The sequence below is a fragment of the Schistocerca cancellata genome, chromosome 8 (genome assembly GCF_023864275.1).
Source record: "Schistocerca cancellata isolate TAMUIC-IGC-003103 chromosome 8, iqSchCanc2.1, whole genome shotgun sequence".
Classification (NCBI taxonomy): Eukaryota; Metazoa; Arthropoda; class Insecta; order Orthoptera; family Acrididae; genus Schistocerca; species Schistocerca cancellata.
The window spans coordinates 41,652,653-41,675,410 of NC_064633.1; positions in this window are offsets into that span (position 1 = coordinate 41,652,653).

Below are 22,758 nucleotides of genomic sequence, written 5' to 3' on the forward strand. Positions count from 1 at the left end.
ATGTACATACATACTATGCGAATTACTGTGGAGTGTATGTTAGAGAGCACTTACCAAGGTATCACAAGTTAAGATTACCAATCCCAGTTGCGCAGGAGGAAAGACTGCTTAAATGCCTCTGTCTGTATTGTAATTAGTCAAATTATCTATTCCCATTCCTATGGGAACAATTCACAGGCAGTGATGAGTATCTCTAGATTCTTTGATATATATTAGATCTGGATGCTTTTTAAGTAGGATTTCTTTTGATAATTGCTGTCTTCAAGAGACTGCCAGTTTAGATTTTCAAACATTCCTGTAAAACTGTATCATGAGTCAAACAACCCTGTGCCCATTTGTGCTGCACTTCTTTGTATATGTTCAGTATCCTCTATTTATATCATCTTGTATGATTCCTACATACCTGAGCAATAATCTAAGATGGGATGCAAAGTGATTTCTAAGCTGTATCGTTTGTAGACTCACTGCATTTTCCCAGAGCAATATCAGAGAACTATGACTGAGCTTGTAAGGTCATTCCATTTTATATTAATACTGTTGACCTTCAGACAGGATTGCTGGCGTACTTTGCATACTTTCACTCAGTACTGTCCTAGGACACAATCTTCTGAGGCAATGCAGCTAAGGTCAATAAAGTTTTATTCTAGAGTAGTGTGGAATAAGAATTTTTTCAACAGTTAATAAATGAACATCATGCAGAAGTGTCTTTGGGGGTCCAGGGATCCTGATATTCTGACACTTACATGCCAATATTTCATAATGGTATTTGTTGCTAATAATAAGAATGAATTTAGGATTTTCTGTAAATTTCACAACCATAATATTACAAGTAAAAAGAATTTCTGTATAGAATATGCATCTCTACTGTGGTTGAGAACAGAATTTTACATGCAAGGGTGAATGTCTATGACAGGTTGTTGAGTTGTTGCTTTGATGCAGTTCTCCATACTAGTCCATCCAGTGCAGGACTCTTCATCTCTGAATAATTACTTCAACCTACACCAATAAGACATATTTTGTAACACCACATATCAAAAGCTTCTGTTCTTTGCTTGTTTGAACTGATGTTTATTGTTCACATTTCACTTATTGTATTTTATCCAAGTTCAAGTTCAGTAATTGTCCATTTACAGAGAGCTATTAATTTTCAAGTATATATTATTTACAATTTCAAGTGTTGAAGTTACTCAAATAGGCTTACTTATAATACTTGCATAGCCAACAAAGAGAACTATTTCTGAGTCTTGAATCTATGATGGAAGATCATTTACATACAAGATCAAAAGTAGGCCCAATGTTCATCCCTTTGGTACACCTCACTCAGAAGATGCGGTTTTATTAATTGCACTTCCTGATTTTCTTAATGCAACACTTTGCATCATTTTTGTTATACAGACGGAAAACAAGTTATCTCTTGTACCATAATGTGTAGACAATGGAAACTCCAGGATGGACTGTAGTAATATTGGAAAGGATAGTTGCCTATCATCGCAAACACACACACACACACACACACACACACACACACACACTCTCTCTCTCTCTCTCTCTCTCTCTCTCTCTCTCTCTCATGCAAATGCAACTCACACACACATGACCACAGTCTCTAGCAGCTGAAGTCAGAAGGGTCTTGGTGGCTGAAAGCTCATTTTGTTACAGTCTTTTTGTTGTGTCTATCTGCTAGTCAGCATCTCTGCTATATGGTGAGCAACAACTATCCTTTTCATAATACAGTAGAGCGTCGATTATCCGAAGTAATTGGGGGACATGGGTGTTCGGAAAACTGGTTTGTTTGGATAATCGAACTGTACATTTTTATTTGCCAAAAAGAAGTACTGTACAGTAAATTTATTCATAAAAACAGGCATCTCTTTTAGTATTACAAAGTAACATACAAAGGCAACTTCAGTAGGAATATATTGTGTGACACAGTTTATTAAACAAAAATATATACATATTACATACGCATTTTGCATGAACAATACACACAGTATACAAAATTAACGTTTAAAAAAGTCCTTTATTTTGGTCTGTCTAAGCAAGCCTACACACTTATGAGCAGCTAAAAAAAATGGCTCTGAGCACTATGCGACTTAACTTCTGAGGTCATCAATCGCCTAGAACTCAGAATTAATTAAACCTTACTAACCTAAGGACATCACACACATCCATGCCCGAGGCAGGATTCAAACCTGTGACCGTAGCAGTCACTTGGTTCCAGACTGTAGTGCACGGCCACTCTGGCTGGCACGAGCAGCTAAGTCACGTACTTTTTTCATTACAGATATCTGAAACTGGTCACTTTCATCTGGGGTTTCAAACCGTCGCAAGGCAGTATGTAATCAAGTGAATGCCTCAGAAGCTGTTGGTATACTTTCATCTGCACTTTCTGGAGCACTGATTGATGAGATGCTGGTGGCGTGCTGATTGTTGAAACACAGCGACTGGCGGCTTGGCCGGTCAGCAGAGCCTTGTGAAGGCCCAATTAGAAGCAATGTTCCGCCAGCGTGGCCCAGTGCGGCGACTACTGTGGGAAACTTGGTTTTGGAGTGAGGGGATGATGGACGGTAGGGTGGCAGAGTAACAGGTGCGAGTGAGTACACAGTTTGGTTAAGCGGTCGTTCGGTTGACTGACGTTCGGCTTATCGACACTCTACTGTACCACAATGTTTTAACTTCTCTAGGAGAATAGAGCATATTGCACAATGAAATTCTTTCGACAAGTCACAAAAAATACCTGTTGGCAATATTTTGTCATTTAAATTATGTGTAATCTGATTTGTGAGGTATTCTGCACAGAGTCAATTTTGAAATCCAAATTGAGACCAACTAAGTATCTTATTTTGAGAGAGGTGTGTTATGGTTCTTGCATGCATAATGTTCTCCAGTACCTTCAAGAAGGAGATAAGTACTGAGACTGGTTAGTTATTAACATCTGACTTACTACCTTTCTTGTAAGAGGTCTGATAGTGGTGTATTTCAATATGTCTGGAAATATCCTCTGTGGTAATGATGTGTTGTAAATGTGACTGAATACATTGTGTATTTTAGCACCAGTACTTTACTTGAGATATTGTCAACTCCATGGAAGTTTTGAATTTTGAGAAAGTTTATTGTGTTCTTAATTTCTTTGGCACGGCATGGAATAATCATAATTTGCCTGAATGAATGAGGAATTTCCCCTTGCAAATATTCTATCACTTTATCCCTTGAACAGCCCATGGCAATCTTCTGAGCTGCTTCAAGGAAGTGATTATTAAACACATTAGCAATATTTTTTATTTGGCTGTTTTCTTTAAAAACATAGTCTTCACATTTCTAAATCAGATTTAGCTGTTGCCATTCAGATTTAATTTTATTATTTGAATTATTGATTTCACTCATTATAAAGAATTTTTTTTATTTCTTAATCACTTTCTTTAACTCAGCACAGTATTACTTATAATATGTAATTAGTTCTGCTCTTTTGTTTGTCCTAACCATTTCAAACAATTTTCTTTTCTTAGGACATGATATCTTGATTTGCTTCGGAATCCAGGGCTTTCTTGGGTAAGCAACTCTAAAAATTTATAGAAACCCAGTTGTAAATTCATTAAATTTGGAATTAACATTTGTCACATCCCATTCATTGACTGTGTACTGTAAGAACGAGAACATTCAGGGATGTGGAATAAGTCAAGGTATACATCAGCACAATACAAGAAAATAATAGAAACTTAGTCTGTAGACTATATAAACAATAAGTTTTACTGTGCTGCTTAGCATTATCTTAACTTATGCTATCTAAACTGAATTGAGTAAATCAGTAAGAAAGTTGCTAGTCTGAAAAAAGCTTCTGCTTTCTTAGTTTTACAATATAGTTTCTGTTTATCTGCTATTAATAACTTGTCATTTACTAGAATACAGTGCTATTTTTCAAACAAAAAATTTTCTAACATCTGTAAATACTGAGTCCTATGCACAGTACTTTAATTGTCACGCAGCTTTATAACAAACGCTACTAACTGCCTTGTAGTTAACAGAACTTTTGGATCTTCACACCTAGATATTAAGATAGTTTGTGAGAAAGATGGCTAGCTAGATATATTTTAATTTTAATTAACTGGTACAGATTTCCAGTTTCTTGCTTATGTTAGAGAGGGGCTTGTTGAAAGTCTTCCCATGAGAGTACATAACTCCATTGTCAGTGCTAGACGAGTAGGCAAAGTCCACATGAAAATTATTTTTATGTCTTGTATTGTGGCTGTGTAAACCAAAGTTCAGCTGAAAATGATTTTTATCATGGGCAACAAAACCATCAAGGAGTAAATATTTTGGGGTGTGACTGTAAGAATTCCAAAGTCCTTAACATGGCTTCTGCAAGTTATACAATTATCTACTTTATACAATATTATTACTGCTCACTTTTACTGAATAAACCCTGTACTATAAGAATCAGAATAGACTGTTATTCACAATGTAGAGGAGCCCTAGAGCAGTGGACAGGTACATTTAAAAGTAGACTGTTGGATAAACTATCAGACAAAGTTCTTCGTCAGATCGAGTAGCACACACCTCACACACATGCATGGGCACTGTCGTCTCCAGGCACTTACAATAACAATTATTTTGAATAAAGACATTTCCTCAGTTACTTATGTTTCAGAGAAGATAAGCTGTTCAGTGCAAGAAGGATACAAAGTTGTTCATGCACGTTATAGTAGTCCCAAAACAAATAATTAATTGAACTATAAACTTTGAACATTTTCCTTAAAGAAAATGTTTATACAGGAACTAGAAGAACTGGCAGTTATGCTACCACAGTCTGCAGCAGTAATGTTGCAGCTAGATCAGATGACTGGATTGTAGGCAAGTCTTTCAGATCAGTGAAAAGCTCCAGGAGATGTACTTAACCTGATAGTTTTAATCTAGCTGTGTCCAATAGCTACATCACTTTGGGGACTGAGGACAAAAGCATTCATACAACCCAAGAAATTCAGAAATAGTTTGACAATATAGGGCATAAGCTGAGAGCTAAGTGCAAGTATAAATTTTTTAAGAAGAATAAGAAAGTCTTACTGCTGGGTAGAAGTCACAAGGGGGGGAATGTCAGACATGAAGTGATTACCAGGTAACTAGTATTTTTAAGTTAAGAGCAGGGCTTAGACATGTCATATGTGAATTAGGCTCTTTGGGAAACGATCTTGAAAAAGAAGATCACGTAATAATAGCGAGGGGTTGACATACTGCTTCCTTAAGTTTTCTACCATCGTTAAACTATGAAATATTTAATCAACAATAACTTTCCTTTATTATGCTTGGTTTTTATATTTCACTGCAATTGCTATAAGTTAGATACATGTCATGCAAAGTTGGGAATGAACATTTCCCTTTTATGTTAACTGCTGTGAAGTCTAATTTCAGTTTATCTTCTGTGAAGTGAAAATGAAGTTGGATGGTCCTCAGGTTTTAATATTATTAAATCAAATATGTCATCTCTGGAGTTTATTTTACAATTACAAGGAAATGACAATGTGAGCCAAATTAGTTTGCCAAACAAAGTAAACAAACTGAAATAATACCAAAGCATCTGGTCACAAAAATATTTATAAGTTTTTAAAAATTCCTATCTTTGTTATGTATTAAGGTGTAGTTAATTTTATTACTAGTTTACAATATTTTAACAGTTTTGATGTCACGACTGCTTTAACAATCTCACTTAAATTTCTTTGCATCACAGTTTTTTTACAAATATGAGCTTTTAGTTACAAATTTGTGATGTTTTTATTTGAATTACATTTGCTTTCATATTGTGAAAAAGTACAAATTATTTGTTAATATTCAGCATCAACACTCTTTCATAGGTCGTTGTTGGCTGCAGCTTCATTCCGAGAATGCGTAACTTCTTACTGCATAGGGAAGGATTCTGAATCAGCTTAAAAGGATGTGTTTCCAATGACAGAGCAGACCAATCCTGCCATAAAACATGCACTCATATGAATTAGAGTGAATGGTTGTAGGAGGGTGGGGTTTTAATTGATGGAGCTTTATCACTTGTTGCTTGGCCTCTTCATACCTGCAGTGTACAGTGTGCATATAGTTTTTGTTATATCCTAGCCAGTAATGCCAACCGAGCCCGCTGCCAAAAGGTTGGCAGCATCAAAGTCCGGACACCGTCCGCATAAGCAGCGCCAGCGATACAGGAAATCGCCGCAAGTCTGCGTGCGCCACCGCTGGCTTCTGGCTTCTTAAGCGCTGGAGTCGCGAGCGCTAGGACAGTTCTGTATCCGCCGCTCAGTGGTATACTCGCCACCGATTTGTGTACTTGCTAGTCAGTTGTGTGTTCATCGCAGCAGAGTTGTTGTTTGTCGTCAGCCGACGCTGACCTAGCCGCTCCGACTCGAACTAGACAGATTTCTGTAGACACGGAGTTCACTACTGTGTTTCTGTATCTTCGTTAATAAAGATAAGTACCGACTTTTATTTAATCAGAGTGTTTGGGTTTTCATCTTTCTGTTCACTGTTCCAGCGGACCGGTCGGCCCGCTATTAAAAGTGTGGCGGTGACTTCGTAAGCCGTTTCCACAGCGAAGTGTTTGTTGCTACGAATGCCGCCACAAAAGTTTTCCTCCACAGTAAGCAGTCCAAGGCACATTCTTCCCATGGTTGTATGTTTAAACCAGTCATCTTCATGATGTGTTTCTGCTGGTTGTCAAAACACTTAAGAGGGGCTGCATGAGGTCTACGGCCAAAGCAGAGTACTCCATAAAGAATTTAGAGGGGAAGCCTGGTATCAGTCATGCAGTGAACATAGCCTAATCATCTCATCTGATGAGGGATGATGGTTGCCTCAATGCTGTGATTTTACCAGAACTACAGTAGTGGTCACATAGCCCTCCAACTTAATGCCCAAGATGTATCTCATTTTCGGTTAGTGGAAGTGCTCTAGTTTTTTGATATCACAGCGATAGAGTGTCAAGTTTCACAGCCATATAGTAGCACAGAAATGACAACAGCTCTGCACAACATGATTTCAATACGCATCATTAGGTCTTTATTCATGAAGACTCTGTGCATTAAACATCTGGATGCTTCATGAGCAACTCCAATTCTTTTATTGACATCCTGTTCATAGGGACACCATTCAGACAAGATGCTTTCAAGATATGAAAAGCGATCAACATGTTCCAGTATTGTTTCTAAGATGAAGATATTGAACTCAGGGAGTGTTATTCCTGGGGCAGTTTGTGTGAGTACCTTCATTTTTTTTCACATTGTTGATAGGACTAAAGTGATCACATGCAGTTTTAAAGCGATCAACTGACTATTGTAACTTTGCAGGTTTTGAAGCATAAATGTGGTGTCATCAGGTAACCTGTGTCCTTTTTTGTGAATAGTGTCTTGCCAGACTGAAGAGACCTCTATCAAAACAAAACTTCATCTTCATGCGTTGCTTGTTTGCAGATGATTCATACAACCTGGCACCCATGTACACTGCAAAGAGCATTGAAGCGAGCACATAGATTTGTTTCAAACCCTGAGTGGTTGAGAACAAAACTGATGCAGAGTTAACATGAAGGGCCCACCCAGATATGGCATCATGGAAAGCATGAACAAATTCCACATAGCATTCAGGACAAAGTGTTTCATGCCAGAGCTGGCACTGAATCAAAGGCTTTTTCCAAGTCATAGAACACTAAATGTAGAGACCTCTGTTGCCCTCTGCATTTTTTCTGGAGTCGTCTAGCACAGAAACATCGTATCTGTTGGGCCTCTGAAGGTTCAGAAGCCACAATGAGATTCAGGTAAAATTATCTCTCAAATGATTTGGAGTTGATTTAATAGAATTCTTGTAAGAACGTTATCTGCAGCTGGAAATAGCAATATACCATGGTAGTTCCCAAATACATTGTGATCACCTTTCTTGAGGATAGTGATGGTGGCAGTATTCTTCAAATCATCAGGTACTTCCCAAGTTCCCAAACTAAGAGGATGAGTGTAAAAAGGCTAGTCTTCAAGGATATACCTCCATTTTGTATCCACTCCAGAGTGATGTTATCAAGACCAAGAGCCTTTTTCGATATTAGGTACACAACAACTTAACATCACGTAAAATTCCTTTCCAGTCACTAGTCTACAAAGGAAATAATTTATAGAAAGTGCCACAGTTAACATGATGCAAACAATTTGTTGCCCCTTTCATTGATATTTTGATCATACATTATTAGTTTTACCTATTATGATTCTTAATTACAGACAAAATGCTCAAATTACCAACCAAAAGTGTCTATTTTCTATTCACAATTGTATATCAATGCCATGAAATGAGAAGTTACAATATTTATAAAAGCGAATATATTGTCGCAGGAGAAGCTGAGTAGTACTGTGGTGTAGCAGTTATGATACTAAACTGTTGAATGGAGGGTCATGAGTTTAAAACTCACTATTTGGTTCAAGTACATTCTAGAAGTATCCACAAATATCAAGAATCATTGTACTGGAATGTTCTGTAGCTGTATATATACTGTATGTGTTCTGGTCGGCGGCAGTTCGCTCCGCACTCTTGTATGTGCAAGTGCTGAATAAACCTTTGTTAAGTGAAGTTAGTGTTCATCATTCATCTAAGTACACCTTCTTCTATGTGACATTATTCTGGTGGAGGCACTGGGTACTGGAACTTGTGATAGTGCACATTATCGACGGCACAGTAGCTCCCATCAGGCCACGACAGAGCCGCAGGTTACTGGGTGAGAAACCCGAGTTCAAGCCATATTCAACAGATTGCAATCTACCAGAGACAGCAGAAGAAGATGACGTTATGATGACAGCAACTGTGTGCTACCACATGAGACATCCTTCTGGGTTCTCTGGTGATGATAGCCAAGATCCAAACAAGTGGCTGAAGGTATATCAGTGTATGGCCAAATATGGGATGACACCGTGTGTTTGGCTAACATATTTTTCTACTTGGAGGGCACTGCCAAACAATGATATGAAAACAATGAGGAGAAGTTCACAAGCTGGGAAGTATTCCAGGCAGAACTGCGCAACTATTTCAGCGACACACAATGACAGAAGAGCAAGGCTGAGGATAAATTAAAGTGCAGGGCACAGCATCCATGAGAAACTACAGCATCCAAGATTCAAGATGTCTTGCAGCTTTGTAAAATAGTGGATCCTAGAATGAAGGAGGAAGATAACGTTGCACATCTCATGAAGGGTGTTGCTGAGGACATGTATCAACCCCTACTTCTGAAGAAGGTTTCGACAGCAGATGACTTCATAAAATGGTGCCAGTATATGGAGACAATGCATCAAAAAAAGAATTACACGCAAGAGATTTGAGCAGCTTCCAAACATCGTATTGATGTCTGTGATGTAGGAAGCAACTGATTTCACAAGTGTTCTTCATCAGATAGTGAGAGAGGAAATTGAGAAGGCACTTGGATTGCATGGCGAGCAAAAAACTGAGACACTTCAAGAGGTCTTAAGGGAGGAAGTGGAACAGACATTGAACCCCATCTGTCGTCCTTCATTTCCCTTTAAAACAGTGAAAATGTCGAGACCCAGGCAGAGTTATGTTCCTACAATTCTGCATGAGGAACCTGTTTGGGCAGAAGGAAGACTGACATCTGGAGGACCCAGGATAACCAATCAGTATGTTTCCACTGCGGACGACCGGGACATGTGGTGCGCTGTTGTTGAGAAAGGTGATGGATATTTGATGATGCCTCCACCAGAAGACAGCAGACAGATCTTAGGCGACGCCAACTCTGGGACGATGAAGATGAACAACAAGATGTAGGTGCAGGATGACGTAGGTCACCATCACCACAAACTAGCTACTGGAGATTGTAACGGAACATATTAAAGGCTTTACTGTACCGAAGTATGCGATACCCTCCAAATTCAACCAGTTTAACGAGTATTTATGATTATAGAAAAGTTATTGTGTATGTTAACAATGATTGCATAACATGTCTGCATAAACAGTCAACCCATTAAATTATACTGAATAACTGACCCACACAAAAGTTTATATCACTTGATCACTGATACAGCAAATGTCATCATGTAAAAACACTAAGTTCATCTTAAATAATTAATATGAAGTACGAAAAATAGTGGACAACTTAGGTATTTTGGATCTCCTTAAATAAAAATCACCCACTGAAACCTATTTGTTCACTAGGAGCGGTTTCGCTCAGTATTCACGAAATCAATCCTGTTTTAGATGAAAACCAATGTAATTCTTAATAATTCATGTTAATTACTTATTTATGCAAATTAGAAAAGTCAACTGACAAACTTATAAAAAACGGCCTTTTTGTAACAAAGAATTATTCTGTCAAGTCAACAAATCTGTCTGTCATTTTAATGACATGTTAAATTATGTCACTCGATGCAAATTAATAACTTTTCTGCACAAATTATGATAACAGATGTACATGTGACTTGTAAACTATATCTCTTTTTAGTAGTTATTTGACAATGTTATAAATACAAGCAGCAAGAACGGTCGGGAGGCAGTCGGAACGTCAAAAATAAATAAATAAATAAAGTGTGTTTGTGCGACTACGCCGCTCGGAAGATTAACTTCTGGATTATGTCAATGGAATTCATCAATCAAGACTTCAGCTTCAATAAAACCGAATAGAAGTGAAGAAAGCCAACAGGAACACTGATCACGACATCATAGCATAGCTACGTATAACAAGGTATTTTGTTGTTGTTGTCATTTTAAATAATTATTAGTTAACATGTCTCTACCTGAGAGTGATGAGATCGTAGGAAATGTAAAAATTGAACCAGGGGATGGTGAACAATTAAACTTAACAGAGTGGCTAGCAGGGTTTGCAACTCAAATAAGCTCACAACTTAAACAATCAATTGAACAAGTAAGTTTGAAACTCGCAGATAGACTGGATAAGTTAAGTTTGGATTTTGATCTATTAAGTACTCATCTCAATGAGAAGTGTGAGGAAATTAAAACTACCCTCAGTAAGGACACTAGAGAACAGTTGATACACTTCAGAAAAGAATTTCAAGTTAAAGTTGAAAGTTTAAATGAAAACATACAAGCTAACACAGACAGCATTGCTGTCATCTACAACAGAGTAGATACTGAAGTTGAAAGACTAGATCAGAGAATAGACAAAACTTCAGAAAACCTTAAACAAGAATACAACCTGTGTACCACTAATGTAGATACAAAAGTAGAAAATATACACACTAAATGTACACAATTGGAGGACGCATTGATGTCCAAACAAACGATTTACAATCAAAAGACAATGTATGGGCACATCCAAGTGAAATGCTTTCCTGGTGAAAATCTGCACCCTATTGACTTTATTCACCAATGTAAGGATATGTTTGTTGTAGGAATGTCAGATAACATAAAAATTAAGTTAGTAAAACGGTTTCTAGAAGGGGAGGCCCTATCCTGGGCAAATGAGAATAATGATTCTTGGAATACTTTTGAAGAGTTTGAAGCTAAATTTATTTGCAAATTTTGGTCACAATCCATACAAGCCAGATTAAAGTCAGAATTTCTAAATGGACCAGTGAATAGAGGGAAAGTAGGGGGAATGCAAAAATTTTGCAGAGATCAATTGAAAAAACTTGCTCACTTGAATAACTCTTTTGATATTATGACACAAATTGATGTTTTAAAAAGAAGGTTACCAGAGAGACTGCAGTGGGAATTGGTCCATGGACCAGACGATTCAATGGAAGAGTTCCTGAAATTTGTAGATAGATTAGATAGGGCCTTGGAAAGAGAAAATAACCAAAGTTTTGGCTCTGGCAACAATCAGTATGGGGGGTGGAACAGGAATGTAAATAGAGATTATTATGGGAGGAGAGACTTTGAAAATTCTGGAAATAATGCTCCAAATAGGGGAGATAGGAGATATGAAAATGATTTCAGAAACAATACACAGGAGGGAGGATGGAGGAGAGATAACAGGAATGATAGAAATAGGTATTGGGGAAGAGAACAAGATAGAAGGGGGTTTGCTGAAACTAGTGAACAAAACGACAACTACAAACGGACAGACCGAGGGAACCAGCCGGGAAACGGTGGACAGTCCCACTAGATGTCCGTAGTTTTGGGGCTAGACAATATTATGATAGGACAACACATAACCGAAACTGGAAAAGGAGAGGATACAATGTAAAGAGTAAGTACCATGAAAATACTGATGTTGTTAGAATGAATAAATTAGAATTTAATAAAAGGTTTTGGGATACTATGAGTAAAAGTGATACAGTTAATAAAAACAGTGTTCAAGCACAGGTAGTTAGTGAAAGTGCGGAAGTTGAAGGTATTGCAGAGTTCCATAGTTGGGCTGAAAAAGATACTGGTGTTAATAACAAGTCAGACACACCACAAATAGAATCTATTTTGGGGGGTTTATTTGATAAGAAGGGGGATGACGAAGTGTTTAATGGAGCCAAAGACTCAATTGCTGAAATTCAGATACTTAGGGGGAAAACTGAATATGGGGTTGTTGTTGAGGAGGAGGAAGAAATAATAGAGGGACATTTAAATAATGATCCTAAATCAAGTGATGTTATTGATGAGAGTGTGGAGGGAGAAATAAAAGTATTTGTAGAATTGAAAAGTGATGATGAGGTAAAGGTAAGTGATGTGACAAACATGGGTAATAATGAGGTTAATGTAAGTGAAATGCAGACTAGGGAATGTGTATCTGAGGACAAGCTATTGCCTATTGGGAACTATGAAACACTAATCTATGAGAATGGTAATAATAATAATATTAAAGAAAATATAAAGGGATGGAATGTAAATGTGTGTTTTCAAGAAAAAGGGGAAAAGTTTTTAGAAGTTTTGTGGAACAACTATGGAAACTGTATAAACAAAGATGCCTTTTGGAAAGAATTAGCAAAGGTAAGTGCAACCCTGTATCCTACATGGTGGACAAGAATCCGTAGTGGACTTTATAAAAAAGAGGGTGAAAACAGTAGTTTGTTAAGCGACAACACAGTGTTAAAAGGAACAGGTGAAAACAAAGGTTTATATTTAATTCTCAATGCTTTGCAAACAGAGAGGGATGTGTCTAAGTGTAGGAAAGAGACATTAGACTTAGGAACTAAAGAAATTTGAAAATGATCTATTGTTTGAAAATACTGAAATAGACAAAGATGTTGAGCTAAGTTGTCCATATGTTAAAGTAAACATTTTACATTGGTCCATTTGAAATAAAAGAAAGCCCACATACTAATGCGTATAGACTTATCTTTCCCAGATCAAGAAGGTTATTTGGATTAAGAAACATCACTGAATTGAAACCATATAAACATGATTAAGCACATTTCCCTGTTTGAATACAGTTACTTACCCATTTTCCATAAAGCATGTTATCAGCAAAGATTTTTACTGGGTGTGTCAAATAGCAACTACCACTCATCCTACAGACCCTGGAAAAGTTCCAGATCTCTGAGAGAATGGTTTTATATTTTTATTGTCACTATTGAATATTAAATTTTGAGACATCTTCTTTACTTGCAATGGGCAAGAAGGTGACAAACATTTATTACTTTCCTTTTGTATTATTGAATATGGGACATACTTGCACCAAACAAAAGACAATGTAAAAATTGTTGTGCAAGACCCATCATTTTGTTACTATTGTGTTCTTAGGCATAAGATTTGTGTACAATTTTCTACAGCTAATCAGATGTTCACCAAGTTTGATGTTTGTGTTATGTTGTGACAAATTTAAGTGTCCAATTTTAGTATTAATATGTTCTTGTACTGTTTTGACTATGTGTCGCAATGGGAGACAATATTTGAAAAACTCTTCCTTTTTTTAAAATGCATATTATATTCATACATGTGACTTCTCTAGTGTTTGTGTTTATATGTCATGTTCATACTTATAATTATGTTCTTTGTTTTCATTTTTTTTGTGGCTCAAAAAGAGCAGACAGTTGCAATATTTTCCTATGGACATATGACCTGTCCATCTATGTAATATATTTATGTTCCTTCTATTATCTTGATTAATCTGTGACTCAATGAGAACTGACTTTGAAATAATTTACATATATTTTTGATATATCTTAAAATCACATGTGATATATTTGTGTCTGTTTTTAATCATTTTCCATGTGGCTCACTGAGAGCAAAGATTAACATTTTTTTTACTTTCATATATTACTAATTATTTTTATTATGCTGTCATACTGAATGACATAACACAAAGTGCATTTGAAACAACACAACTAAAATATTTGCAGGAAAAAGTCATTTTGAAACAGTGTAACGGTCATTGCATACATACACATTATGCATAGTAAAACAAAAAAAAATTATTAAAGTAGTACTTTTCCAAATTTTAACCATTTGACACATTTGTCCTAGTCGGCTAATATCATTAACATTCCGTAAATGATATTACCCGAGGGGGGTATTGTAACGGAACATATTAAAGGCTTTACTGTACCGAAGTATGCGATACCCTCCAAATTCAACCAGTTTAACGAGTATTTATGATTATAGAAAAGTTATTGTGTATGTTAACAATGATTGCATAACATGTCTGCATAAACAGTCAACCCATTAAATTATACTGAATAACTGACCCACACAAAAGTTTATATCACTTGATCACTGATACAGCAAATGTCATCATGTAAAAACACTAAGTTCATCTTAAATAATTAATATGAAGTACGAAAAATAGTGGACAACTTAGGTATTTTGGATCTCCTTAAATAAAAATCACCCACTGAAACCTATTTGTTCACTAGGAGCGGTTTCACTCAGTATTCACGAAATCAATCCTGTTTTAGACGAAAACCAATGTAATTCTTAATAATTCATGTTATTTACTTATTTATGCAAATTAGAAAAGTCAATTGACAAACTTCTAAAAAACGGCCTTTTTGTAACAAAGAATTATTCTGTCAAGTCAACAAATCTGTCTGTCATTTTAACAACATGTTAAATTATGTCACTCGATGCAAATTAATAACTTTTCTGCACAAATTATGATAACAGATGTACATGTGACTTGTAAACTATATCTCTTTTTAGTAGTTCTTTGACAATGTTATAAATACAAGCAGCAAGAACGGTCGGGAGGCAGTCGGAATGTCACTTTGGTAAAGTGTGTTTGTGTGTTATTGTTTGAGGTGGATAAACAATGCAAAGAACATGTAACGGAAGTACTACTTTGTGTTGAGTCACGGTCTTTGGTGGACAGTGGAATTAAGATAGCCACCAGAATAATAAATATTTGAAGTTTACATATTTGTTGGTTGCGCTCGTTCTTTATCACCAAAAGTACATAAAAAACACAGGACCTCATGTTTTTAACCCTAGACAACCAGATGTAGAGCCAGCATCAGCATCGAGAGACAGCAGCGATCCAGCAAGTAGCAGCGATTACCACAACACAATGCATTTTAATGGCGCCAACCTAACATCAAGTGCTAACAAGCTCCGTAAATGGGAGTGAAATAGTGCGATTATAGCAATTAGCAATATCTACGACCAGGCGACCATTACAAGAGGATGCTCTCCAACACACCAATCAAGGTCTCCATCGCTGTTTAGAAGCTCCAGCCAATTACCTAGCACCACAACCTGGAAAACTAAAGTGTGGACCTTCCTTGGAGGTGAGGCTGCTGAAGAGAAAAATCCTCCGCCATTGATCACTACTAAAATGATAGGAAACTACGTCGATATCCTCATGGATGGCTGACCGGCTCAAGCTCTTGTGGCATCTGGAGCATCATATTCAGTCATTTCGGAGAAGTACCATCGCCAGTTGCAGAAAACTGTATTTGTCGACAACAAAACATCTCTGCTGAAGGTAGCTAATGGGAAATATGTAAAACCTACTGGAAGATGTACCATTCATGTGGCCCTTAGAATTCGTCATCTTACAAGAGCGTAGTCATGACATAATTCTCGGATGGGACTTTTTGAAAGCTTCTCAGGCCATTATAGATTGTGGTCGCTTGAAGATTATGCTAGATGAGATGAGATACTGTGGACAGGAAGATGCGTATCTGAGTGTGTGGAGACTATGTATGCTGGGTGATGTGATCATTCCTGCAGTCAGTGCTAGAAAGGTAACTGTCGTGTGTCATGCCATGCATCAACCCATGAATCTTGTAGTGGAATGTAAGAGAAGCATATCACTGAAGAATAACTTGGTCATTCCAGCCTCTATCGTCTCATTTAAGAACGGATTTGGTGAATTGTGGATAGTTAACCATTACCATGAACCGCAAATCATTCCAAGACGCATGTGCATAGCAAACACTGAGCCGTTAATTGAAGAACAGCTGAGCGTCATAGAAACCTTTCATGCCAAGTCTGTGGGCGAAATTAGTGCTACCACTACGAGACAAGATCTTCTAGCTCGACTATCACCAGATCTCATGAAGGAACAACAGAAGAAGCTACTTGCCATTCTTCAAGAGTTCTCTGAATGCTTCAATCCACAGGTGAAGAGGAAATTAGACAAATTGATGGTGAAGCACCAGATTAGCACTGGAGACCATCAACCAATAAGCCAGAGAGCATACTGTGTGTCAGCAATGGAACATAAAATAATTCGCGGCGAGGTAGAGAAAATGATGAAGAATGACATCATTCAGCCTTCTCAGAGCCCGTGATCATAACCAGTGGTTCTTGACAGGAAGAAGGATGGCAGTTGGCGCTTTTGTGTTGATTACAGGAAGCTTAATAAGATAACTAAAAAGGACATTTACCCTCTTCCACAAACTGACGATACTCTAGATTGTCTGAAGGGGGCTGAGTTTTTCTCGACCATGGACATGTACTCGGGATACTGGAAAATCGAAGTAGATGAGGCTGAGCGTGAGAAAACTGCATTCATCATCCCTGAGGGCCTGTATGAGTTTAAGGTAATGCTGTTCAGTTCGTGTAATGCGCCAGCAACTTTTGAACAGATGATGGATAGCCTTCTACGTTGCCTGAAGTGGACAATGTGTCTTTGTTATTTAGATGACATTATAGTGTTCTCAGAGACATTTGATGAACATATAAAAAGGCTGAGGGCCATTCTTAAGTGTCTCCAACAAGGTGGACTGAAACTTAATCCAAGAAAGTGTCTCTTTGGAGCAAAAGAAATCAAAATACTTGGACACCTTGTGTCAAATGAAGGTGTGCGGCCAGATCCAGAAAAGGTGAGATCTATAATGGAATTTCCTATTCCTAAAAGTATTAGAGATGTGAGGAGCTTCCTTGGATTATGTTCTTATTACCGTCATTTTATCAAAGACTTTTGTATCAAAGCCAGGCCACTCCAAGAGTTGTTAAAAGCTGATGCTAAATTTATCTGGGGTGGTGCTCAACAAGATTCTTTTGATGTGCTGTGAAAAGCTCTGATGACTGACCCCATATTTGGTATGTATGATGAGAGAGCACCTACAGAACTACACACAGATGCCAGTGGGTATGGGCTCGGTGCTGTTCTGGTGCAAATTTCAGATGGAAAAGAGAAGGTTATAGCCTATGCTTCTAGGACACTTACAAAAGCTGAGAGAAACTACTCAATTACAGAAAGAAAATGTCTTGCTGTGATCTGGGCCATGTGCAAATTTCGACAGTATCTTTCTGGAAGGCCATTCATAGTTGTTGGTTGACAAGTCTTAAGAATCCAACAGGACAACTCACCAGGTAGGCACTATGTCTTCAAGAGTATGACATTAACCATAGTATAAGCCCCCCCCCCCCCCTCCCTCCCAGTAGCTGAGTGGTCAGTGCGACAGAATGTCAATCCTAAGGGCCCGGGTTCAATTCCCACTTGGGTCGGAGATTTTCTCTGCTCGGGGACTGGGTGTTGTGATATCCTAATCATCATCATTTCATCCCCATCGACGCGCAAGTTGCCGAAGTGACTTCAAATTGAAAGACTAGCACCCAGCGAACAGTTTACCTGATGGGAGGCCGTAGTCACACATTTACACCATAGTGTACAAAAGTGGAACAAAAGACCACGATGCTGACTGTCTCTCAAGAAACCCTGTGCAAGACCATCAAGACTTTGATGAAGATAGTGACTGTCTCGCTGCACTCCAGGACCTCTCTGCTGAGCAGAAGAAGGACGGCAAGGTATCTCAGATTATGCTTGCCTTAAATTGGTCAGAGGATGTGAAAGGACAATTTAAGGCAGTTAATGGATTACTTTGTAAGAAAAACTTTGATCCATTTGGAAAGAGGTGGCTACCAGCGACTCCTAAACACATGCTCTTATATGTTCTACAGAAATTCCATGACACACCTGAGGCCAGATATTTAAGATTTGTTAAGACCTACGATCTGCAAGAAATTTTTCTGGCCAGGTTTATTTAGCAGTGTCCGTCACTATGCGTCACACTGTCAGGAGTGCCAGAGGAGAAAGGCAGTTCCTCAGAAACCACCTGGCCGACTCATACAATTCCACTAGCCAAAATGCCTTTCCAGCATTTTGGGATTGACCTCCTCGGACAATTTACAATGCCTGCTAGTGGCGAAAGATGGATCATTGTTTGCACTGGTTATGTGACATGCTGTGCCATTACACAAACCATGAAAACAGCTGAAGCATCCGAGGTAGCCAAATTCATCGTGGAAGATGTTGTATTAAAACACGGTGCCCCAATGTTATTAATTACAGATCGAGGGAAAGTTTTTCAATTGAATCTTGTGACAGAGACAAACTGCCGGTGCAACATTACTCATCACACGACAACTGCCTACCATCCGCAAACTAACAAGCTTACTGAACGCCTTAATAAGACCTTGGCCGATATGCTATCAATGTTTGTCAATGTTGAGCAGAGCAACTAGGATGAGGTTCTACCTTTCATGATATTTGCCTACAACACCGCCAAACAAGACACCACAGGATTTACACCATTTTTCCTGGTGCATGGGCATGAGGTGACTACGACAATGGTCACTATGTTTCCGTTACATCCTGATAATGTGGACGACAACTACATTGGCCAGGTGTTAACCAGAGCTGAGGAAGCTCAGCAGTTAGCTCGACTCCGCACACTGCAGGCTCAAGAAAATGATCGCTGAAGGTATGATGTGAGCCACGGCCCTGTTGTCTACCAGCCTGGTGACCTCGTCTGGATCTTCACTCCTATTTGGACAGTTGGTATCTCTGAGTAGCTCCTCAGGCACTACTTTGGACCTTATAAGATTGTAAGACAGTTGTCTGATGTTACTTATGAAGCTGAAGATTTCGACCCTGACACAAGATGACGACAGATCAGGGATACGTCCTTTGAATGAAGCCCTATAAGGATCCTGCAACCCAGGGTAAATTCGAAGCTCCAGCGACAGGCAACAAGCAGAAAGATGATGAAGAGTGTAGCAGCAAAAGAAGTTCTAAGAAGATTACCACCAGGGCGAGAATCAGTCATCAGGAGTCAGAGTATGCAGGACCGATGACTTGTTCCTGGACTAGGAGGACGTAACACCAAGATGCTGTTCTCTTAAGAGCAATGTTGGAGAAGAAGCTGAGTAGTACCATGGTGTAGTGGTTATGATACTAAACTGTTGAGGGTTGTGAGTTCAAAACTCACCTGGACTGTACCATTTTAATTTCTATATTCAGTTCAGGTACATTCTAGAAGTATCCAGAAATGTTAAGAATCATTGTACTAGAATGTTTTGTAGCTGTGTATATATTGTATGTGTTCTAGCTGGAGCAGTTCGCTCCACACTCTTGTATGTGCAAGTGCTGAATAAACCTTTGTTAAGTGAAGTTAGTGTTCGTCATTCATCTAAGTACACCTTCTTCTATGTGACATTATTCTGGTGGAGGCACTGGGTACTGGAACTTGTGATAGTGCACATTACTGACGGCACAGTAGCTCCCATCAGGCCACGACAGAGTCGCAGGTTACTTGGTGAGAAACCCAAGTTCAAGCCATATTCAACAGATTGCAATCTACCAGAGACAGCAGAAGAAGAGGACGTTATGATGACAGCAACTGTGCGCCACCACATGAGACATCCTTCTGGGTTCTCTGGTGACGATGGCCAATATCAAGGTTTCCATCAAAGATTGTGACTAATAACTTGTAATGGATTGTCTAAGACAGTTACAGTTCAAGCTGCATGTAACATTCTGGGATGCCACGGATTCACTTACAGGACTAGGGAGGAAGACATGTTTGAGGCACATTTATGAAACACATGACAAGGGACTCAGGAAGGTTTGTTGTGTCTCTACCATTTTGTGGTGGTACAGGTTAAGTAGGAGGATGCCACATGCACATTGCTTAGAATACTCCTCACATTAGCATGAAGATTGTGTTATTCTTTGAGTGGTATGATAAGCTTGTAACATGGCAGATGAGAAGATAACGCTACAAAATTATGGATCCCAGGGATGGTGATCATTCCGATACACTGATTGCATATGAAACAGATATTTCTGTAGATAACTGCTAACATGTTCAACCTTGTTTCCACTTGGATGTGAGTACATAATTACTTTGTGGTCAGGTAGACATGTTTTTGACTTGCAGTTCATTATTTTACATAAATTTACTTTTATAGAAAAGTCCGAAGAGACTGACATGTCATCAGTTTCTGAAATTGCTTCTTTTATTTGTATATCCTAGAAATGACAGATGAATATTGTTGAAAGATAAAACAAAATTCATGTACATTATACACTCCTGGAAATTGAAATAAGAACACCGTGAATTCATTGTCCCAGGAAGGGGAAACTTTATTGACACATTTCTGGGGTCAGATACATCACATGATCACACTGACAGAACCACAGGCACATAGACACAGGCAACAGAGCATGCACAATGTCGGCACTAGTACAGTGTATATCCACCTTTCGCAGCAATGCAGGCTGCTATTCTCCCATGGAGACGATCGTAGAGATGCTGGATGTAGTCCTGTGGAACGGCTTGCCATGCCATTTCCACCTGGCACCTCAGTTGGACCAGCGTTCGTGCTGGATGTGCAGACCGCGTGAGACGACGCTTCATCCAGTCCCAAACATGCTCAATGGGGGACAGATCCGGAGATCTTGCTGGCCAGGGTAGTTGACTTACACCTTCTAGAGCACGTTGGGTGGCACGGGATACATGCGGACGTGCATTGTCCTGTTGGAACAGCAAGTTCCCTTGCCGGTCTAGGAATGGTAGAACGATGGGTTCGATGACGGTTTGGATGTACCGTGCACTATTCAGTGTCCCCTCGATGATCACCAGTGGTGTACGGCCAGTGTAGGAGATCGCTCCCCACACCATGATGCCGGGTGTTGGCCCTGTGTGCCTCGGTCGTATGCAGTCCTGATTGTGGCGCTCACCTGCACACCTGCACACGCATACGACCATCATTGGCACCAAGGCAGAAGCGACTCTCATCGCTGAAGACGACACGTCTCCATTCGTCCCTCCATTCATGCCTGTCGCGACACCACTGGAGGCGGGCTGCACGATGTTGGGGCGTGAGCAGAAGACGGCCTAACGGTGTGCGGGACCGTAGCCCAGCTTCATGGAGACGGTTGCGAATGGTCCTCGCTGATACCCCAGGAGCAACAGTGTCCCTAATTTGCTGGGAAGTGGTGGTGCGGTCCCCTACGGCACTGCGTAGGTTCCTACGGTCTTGGCGTGCATCCGTGGGTCGCTGCGGTCCGGTCCCAGGTTGACGGGCATGTGCACCTTCCGCCGACCACTGGTGACAACATCGTTGTACTGTGGAGACCTCACGCCCCACGTGTTGAGCAATTCGGCGGTACGTCCACCTGGCCTCCCGCATGCCCACTATATGCCCTCACTCAAAGTCCGTCAACTGCACATACGGTTCACGTCCACGCTGTCGCGGCATGCTACCAGTGTTAAAGACTGCGATGGAGCTCCATATGCCACGGCAAACTGGCTGACACTGACGGCGGCGGTGCACAAATGCTGCGCAGCTAGCGCCATTCGACGGCCAACACCGCGGTTCCTGGTGTGTCCGCTGTGCCGTGCGTGTGATCATTGCTTGTACAGCCCTCTCGCAGTGTTCGGAGCAAGTATGGTGGGTCTGACACATGGGTGTCAATGTGTTCTTTTTTCCATTTCCAGGAGTGTAGTACCATTAATAATTCTGCAGTTAATTAAGAGCTATTCTGGCCTGACTGTTTGCAGAACATGTTTTGTTAATTTTCAGATTGAAAATATACACTGACCAGTACCAAAATTATGTCCTCTATTTTATGAAGTATTATGCTCTATCAATCTTTTTAAAAAAATTATAGATTCAATTACGTTATCATTCTAACATTGCCTCATAAGATATTGATTGCTATATTCATATCCATGTTTGAACTGATGTGCCCACAGTGGCAGCAGCAGTGGCAGTTGATGATTCTTGGAGTTGTGTGTTTAGTTTTAGGTAAATCAAGATCATGCATTGTTTAATTTGTGAAATTATGAAAAGTTATGCTTTGATTTTGGAATGTGAAAATGAACAGTGTTGTTACAATTTGGTGCTACTTCAATTAATAAACAGAAGATAAAACACATTCAGCTGCCTCATTATGGTATTAATTATGTATCCAGGCAACTATTAATTCAATCCCCAAAGCTAAGTACAATGTTACTGGGAAAACACACAAGGGAGAAGGTCATTCACACATAAATGTGATTGATGCAACTCTCCTCATCCAATTGCAACATACATAGTCCTTCTGAATGCCTCTGATATGCACTACTAGTTGCCAGAAGGACCCAGTCTGACCCAAGCAGTATTCATTCTATCCCACTG